The sequence below is a fragment of the Drosophila miranda genome (genome assembly GCF_003369915.1).
Source record: "Drosophila miranda strain MSH22 chromosome Y unlocalized genomic scaffold, D.miranda_PacBio2.1 Contig_Y1_pilon, whole genome shotgun sequence".
Lineage (NCBI taxonomy): Eukaryota > Metazoa > Arthropoda > Insecta > Diptera > Drosophilidae > Drosophila > Drosophila miranda.
The window spans coordinates 40,993,533-41,000,142 of NW_022881603.1; positions in this window are offsets into that span (position 1 = coordinate 40,993,533).

Genomic DNA, 6,610 nt, shown 5'->3' on the forward strand with positions numbered 1-6,610 from the left:
GCAACAGTTCGTTAGCTCCGGGGAAACATACAAAATTCTGAGAGCTCTTCGATTGTTGGAAGATAAATCCCTAGTGTTTTCCAAGGAGGATTCGTTAGAGTTGGTACGTAGCAAGGCTTTAACGATAATGGAGAAGCAAAGGGCAAAAAACGAACGGATTTACAATTTGAGATCAAGGGAGATTTCGTATCAAGTGGGCCAAGAGGTGTTCAGAAAGAACTTCAAGCAGAGTAACTTCCAGGCTGGCTATAGTGCCAAATTGGGCCCAGCATATGTGAAGGCCAGAATACGCAAGAAGATAGGGAATGCTTATTATGAATTAGAGGATCTTCAAGGACGATCTATTGGGCGATACCACGCGAAAGACTTAAAACAATAGCTGATCCGCGCAGTTTGGATCCGACTTGTGTGATACCACTAAGTCAGATCTTCGGCGGGGGTATTTGTAACGCTTGTATCAGCCGAGAGAGCTAGTTCGCAGCGCCATCTAGTGGTCGGCATCGTAATGGCCGTGGCAGAGCATACACCCTCTATGGGTGTGGTTTGGGAGGTCACGAAAAGGGGCATAGGAAAGGGTGATAGATTTAACAGCCCAGATTGTCAACTTTCTCTGGCATTTCCCTTGTTCTATGAGAGGGCCCGAAGGTTCTAGCATGTTGAGAGGCTTGGCTTCGGTCTCTTCCCGTTTTGGCGCTCGACCAGAGCATTCGTTTTCTTTTATCAGAAAAAAAAATATATTTTAATCTCAGTGCTTCAGAAACGAGAAAGTCTTGAGTTAATCCGGCGTTAGTTTTTCCAATCTAGGTAAGATGGAGAAGGGGAGAAAGTAATTGGTCAAACTAGTTAGATGATTTCATCCGCATAGGACCGGCTATTGGCGCAGTTTATACGGCAGAAGAGGAACGCCGTGTCGCCGTATTTTCACTTCAAAACCGACCCGGTTCAGCCTCACGGATCCAAAGACGCCGAGGCGTCGAGGAGATCGAGCGGCCGAGGGACGCAAAAGGGGTCCGGAGAAGCAGCCGAAGCTGCAGTGGAAAATTTACAGGCCCAAGTACCCGGGCGCCAACGACGCTAGTGGGAGTTGAGTGGTTTTTGGAAGGAAAAAAAAATTCAATCGTCTGGTTGGAGAGCGAGCCAAGGAAGGGCTACATAGCGCAGACTGAGCGCGACCAAGAACAGTCTGAGATTTCGAGTGGCGTCGCGAGTGATAGTCGGAAACAGTCCGATTGCGGAAGGTCGGAAAGAGATCGGGAAGGCAGAAATTTGAAAAGAAATAATATGTGTGCTGTCGAGTGTTTTATGTTAATTTAAATAATTTTTTTGTTAGTTTTTTTTTGAGAAAGACATCGGCAGTCGGCAAGGGGCGGCGCGAACGAGAAAAAGAAAAGGGCCGAGAAAGTTTTTTCGAAGTTTTCGAATGCAATGAGTCGCTCAAAGTAGGTGTGGAGAGAGGAAAGTGGGGAATTTGTGAGTGAGTTTTTTTGTGCTTTATGCCACTCCCTATCGGAGTTCTCGTTCCAGGTCCGATTCTCCTCCGGAAAGCGCTTTCGTCGGTGGACATGCGTATCTGCGGGTGAGTCTGAAATAGAAATGTAAAAGACTCAACTCAAACGATTTGACTCGAGTCCCACTGAAAAAGTAAAGAGGAGAGGGACAAATACTTTATATGCTTTCCCCCTTACTGTTTCTATTTCTTCCCCCCTTTCGGTTTGGCCGTTGTTAATCTTTTTTATGTGCAATAATTATTCATTTTATTTATCACTATTATTAAGTCATTTTGAAATTCCATCTATGTTATCTGTTTTATGCGTACCTATTTTTGGGTTAGGTTTAGTTTTAGTTTAGAAATTTGTTTATGTAGGATTCAATAAATTTTATAATGTTCTAGAATATAGTTTTTGTTTGCCTTCGGCTAGCCAGATGCCCCTGAGAGCCCCATGAGAACGCAGAGGGGTCATTCCATGAAAATTGCGACTTGGGGATGGCCAAGGAAGGGAGGGTCAATCCGCTTCAACGAGATCTGAGGCGAGGAAAAGCGTTCGGGGACAGGTCGAAGAAAGAGCCAATTATGTGCTCAGTCGAATTTTAGGTCCAAATTAACTCTCGTCGTAGCACGCACAAATTATAACCTTGTAATAATGAGAATGGGCATTAAGTGAGAGGAGGGCAAGATCACCACCCCAACTAGCCGACGAGCCTCCCAGCCGGGAATATCTGCGTGCCCCCTTCTCTCACTCCCCGACACCTGCCAAATTCGTTACAGTTATAAGTAATTATTAATTTCATTATTATAAAGTTAGTGGCGCCCAACAATGGGACCCAAAATAATTGGTAGAACTGCATCTCGATGTGGTCAACAATATCGCAGGAACACACATCAAAAACACATTCGATTTTTCTGGCAAACTAGATGCTATGTAGTGAACTTGAGAAGAGAGCATATACGTTTGTCCGCTTTTATTCTCAAACTACGGTTGCTGCAGCATCTGGGCCAGAATAACGATCTTCACAGTCAGCTAAATTTTGCAAATCAGTCGCATAGGAGTTATTGTTGAGAAGTCGCTTGCAGCGATCGACAAGCCACGGCTGAGGACGTAGAGCTTAGTAGGCGATTAAATACCCTACAGTAATGGAGTCCGTAGCCCAACTAGTTAGACGTTTGGAAAAGCAGGGAAGAAGTCTTTAGATAAGTCTACCCTGACCACGGATAACAAGTTTTGGCAAAGACCCATCCACTTTCAGCAATAGTATGCGGCAGAGCTAGCCATAAAACGCTTGGAAAGACAGAACAATCTCTTTATAAAGAGTTTGCCTGGCCACGGGTGATGGAAAACCAGCATACCTGTCCGCAGAAGCAAGAGTGCGAAGGAGAGTAAAGAAGACGAAACTGATTAGCTTCGATTTACTCGCACTTTAGCTTGCAGTCGTTGTTTTTGTCTTGCGGAACGGCGCGCCAAAGCAATAAAACGTTTGGTTGTTGCGAGGGCTGATTAGCACGGCACAAGTAGCGGTAAATAAGGTTTGGTATTTCTTCTCACACCAGTTCCAATAAGATTTTTTTTTCAGAGGAACTAAGCTATGCTTGAAGGCAAATAAATGTTTTTGTATTTCTTTATATATTGCGGTTTTCACAAAATATTATTTTTTGTATACCCGATACTCAAAATGAGTATTGGGGTATATTAGATTTGTGGTAAAAGTGGATGTGTGTAACGTCCAGAAGGAATCGTTTCCGACCCCATAAAGTATATATATTCTTGATCAGCATCAATAGCCGAGTCGATTGAGCCCTGTCTGTCTGTCCGTCTGTCCGTCTGTCCGTCCGTCCGTCTGTCCGTCCCCTTCAGCGCCTAGTGCTCAAAGACTATAAGAGCTAGAGCAACGATGTTTTGTATCCAGACTTCTGTGATATGTCACTGCTACAAAAATATTTCAAAACTTCGCCCTGCCCACTTCCGCCCCCACAAAGGACGAAAATCTGTGGCATCCACATTTTTAAAGATACGATAAAACCAAAAACGCAGAATCGTAGAGGATGACTATATGTTTTAAAATGTAAGATCTCAACAAGATCGTATAATTATTATAGCCAGAATCAAGAAAACAATTTCATTCTTTCTCGCTCTGTCTCTCTCTAACACACAGGTTTCATGGTCGGTTTTGCCAATTGCAAAATATGAGTTCAAGGATCTCAGAACCTATTAGAGCCAGAGCAACCAAATTTGGTATCCACACTCCTGTGATATCGGACCTTGACCGTTTCGTGTCCAAATTTCGCCACACCCCCTTCCGCCCCCGCAAAGGACGAAAATCTGGGGCATCCACAAATCTCAGAGACTATTAAGGCTAGAGTAACCAAATTTGGTATCCGCACTTCTGTTAGATCTCACTATAAAACGTATATCTCAGAATTTCGCCCCACCCCCTTCCGCCCCCACAAAAGACGAAAATCTGTTGCATCCACAATATTGCACATTTGAGAAAACTAAAAACGCAGAATCATAGATAATGACCATATCTATCAGATTGCTGAATCTGGACCAGATCAGATGATTTTTATAGCCAAAAGGAACAAATCAATTTGCACTGGCTTCGCAGCGCCCGACGTCACGCTCAGACTGATTTTCTGTCTCTCTCGCACGCACTCTTTGTCGTGTCGTTTAATATTAGCTGCGTCTGCCGGAGGAGAGCCATACTGACTTAGTATCGGGTATAACTGTAGAGTTGCGGTGTCCGCAGCAACTCACAACGTTCCCCCTCGTTTGTTTATATGTAAGTTGTTTTATGTTTTGTTTTCAACTATAAACGCGTCTCAATTCCTCAAGCGGCAAGCAAAAAAAAAAAAAAAAGTGTCACAAACGAAAGTGTTAGGAGAGAACAAGGGTGATAAAACGCGGAACAGCTGGTTCAGTTGAGATAGGTCATTGACCGGCAGAGAGTTGTGAGCGCTGAAGAAGGAAAGGCTAGTTGAAGTACCGAAGGGAATTGAGCGGGTCAGCTGTTTTGAATCTCGAATCGTTGAATCTCGTTGATAGTGAGTGACAGAGTAAGCGGAAGTTATCAGTTGAAGATAAAGGGAACGTATTAATAATGGAGGGAGAACCTGTAGATCCGTCCGTCTGCATTCTGTGTGGAGAAGAGTTCGGATCTCTGCAGTTATACAAGACCAGGTGTGGCCACGAATTTCATAAAGCTTGCATAGTGCCATATTCGAGGGAATATGCCAAATGTCCTAGGTGTGGAAGAGTCACTTTTGACTTGCAAGGCGGCGCATCGGGCTCGGGCACGCAAGCCGCCAAACAGCAGGCAGGAGGCAAAGAAAAAGCTTTAGGGCACCCCAGCGGCGGAAGCACCCGTTAATAACCCAGGGTCGGCTCCAGTGGATAGCGGGAATATAGGGATCATGATTACCCAAGCAGTGCGGGCCATGCAAAACGACCTTTTAACCCAGTTGTCGGAGCAGATGGCGCAAATAATACAGACCAATGTCGCTGCTCATCTTCAACTGACTGGCCGAGATCATCATACTCGAAACGTAGCTCCGGACCATAGTTCGCAGGGTCAGGAAGCAGACGGAGGCCGAGAATCGGCAGGATTTTACAGAGAGGGCAGAGACACTCCTAGAAGTTTAGCTTCCGACCTGTCCCAAAGGCCGGACAAAGTCGTACACATTATGAATGGTTGGAAGCTACGATTTAGCGGGAATGCGGAAGGAATTAGCGTTGATAATTTTATCTATAGAGTAGAAGCTCTTACCCATTCAACGCTGGAAAGCAACTTCGCGGTAGTAGTAGTAACGCTAGCATCCTCTTTGACGGAAAGGCTCGTGAATTCTTTTGGAGGTTTCATAAGTCAGTGGTAGTTGTACGATGGGACTTGCTTTGTCAGGCATTAAGGAAACAGTTCCGAGACACTCGCACGGATGTGGACATTCGGGAAGCGATCAGGGTCCGGAAGCAAAAAGAAAAGGAAGGGTTCGATGCTTTTTATGACGCCATAGTTCAGCTAATGGATAGTTTAGAGTCTCCCTTGTCAGAAAAGTCTGTGGTAGACATACTGCGAAGGAATTTGAGGCCCGAAGTAAGGCACGAGTTGCTCAATATAAACATAACTTCGGTTGGGGAGCTCAGGGAAATATGCAGACGAAGAGAGAGTTTCCAGGATGACGTGAGACGGAATTATGGTCCCTTTCCGTAGGCAAGTGGCTGAGTTGGTGGAGGAGCACATGTCTGATGACGCATCGGAGTTTTCCGAAGGGGAGGGCGAAGGAGCGTTGGCCTTGGTATGTTGGAACTGCCATAAGGAAGGACATCGGTACCAGGATTGCGAATCCAAGCGCAAGATCTTTTGCTATGGGTGTGGCATTCCAAACATTTACAAACCAGCTTGTGAAAAATGTCAGAAAAAAACGGCAGGGCGAGCACACAGCCTCGTCAGCTTCAAAGTGTGCGTCGCCAAAAATCCGCGACCCCAGACGCCAGCCAGTAGAAAAGCAACACCAGGCAGTTATAGATACAACCATTCCAGTCCAGTCCATCAGTAGTGTAACAACAAATTTATGGCACAATTTCATTAATACTCATTCAGATGCAGAGGCTGCATCCAATCGTAAATCCAATTCAAGACACTCCAAACGGATGAGATCATTTTGGAAGGCAGCTAAATCAATAAATGCGATTAGGTAAAAAGAGATAGATAAACGTCCGTACGCAGAGGTAAACATTTTTGAGCGGCCAGTGCTTGGGTTGTTAGATAAGGGGGCAGCGATGAGTGTAGTTGGTGGGAGTTTGGCTAAACAAATAATCACCAGTAGGATTCCATTTAAACGGGGAATCTCAGTTGCTCATACTGCAGATGGCAAGCGGCAGGAGGTTCTGGGACGATTGAGAACTCCAGTCACCTATGATAAGGTTGTGAAGGACTTGGAACTATATATCATTCCATCGCTTAGCCAGGACTTATATCTAGGAATTGATTTTTGGTCCACGTTCAATTTATTACCTCCGGAGATGCAGGTAGCAGAAATTTGTCAGGAATCGCATGAACTAACTCCAAGCCAGAAAGAGGATTTGCAGAAGGTTGTGTCGAGATTTCCATCCTTTGCAGT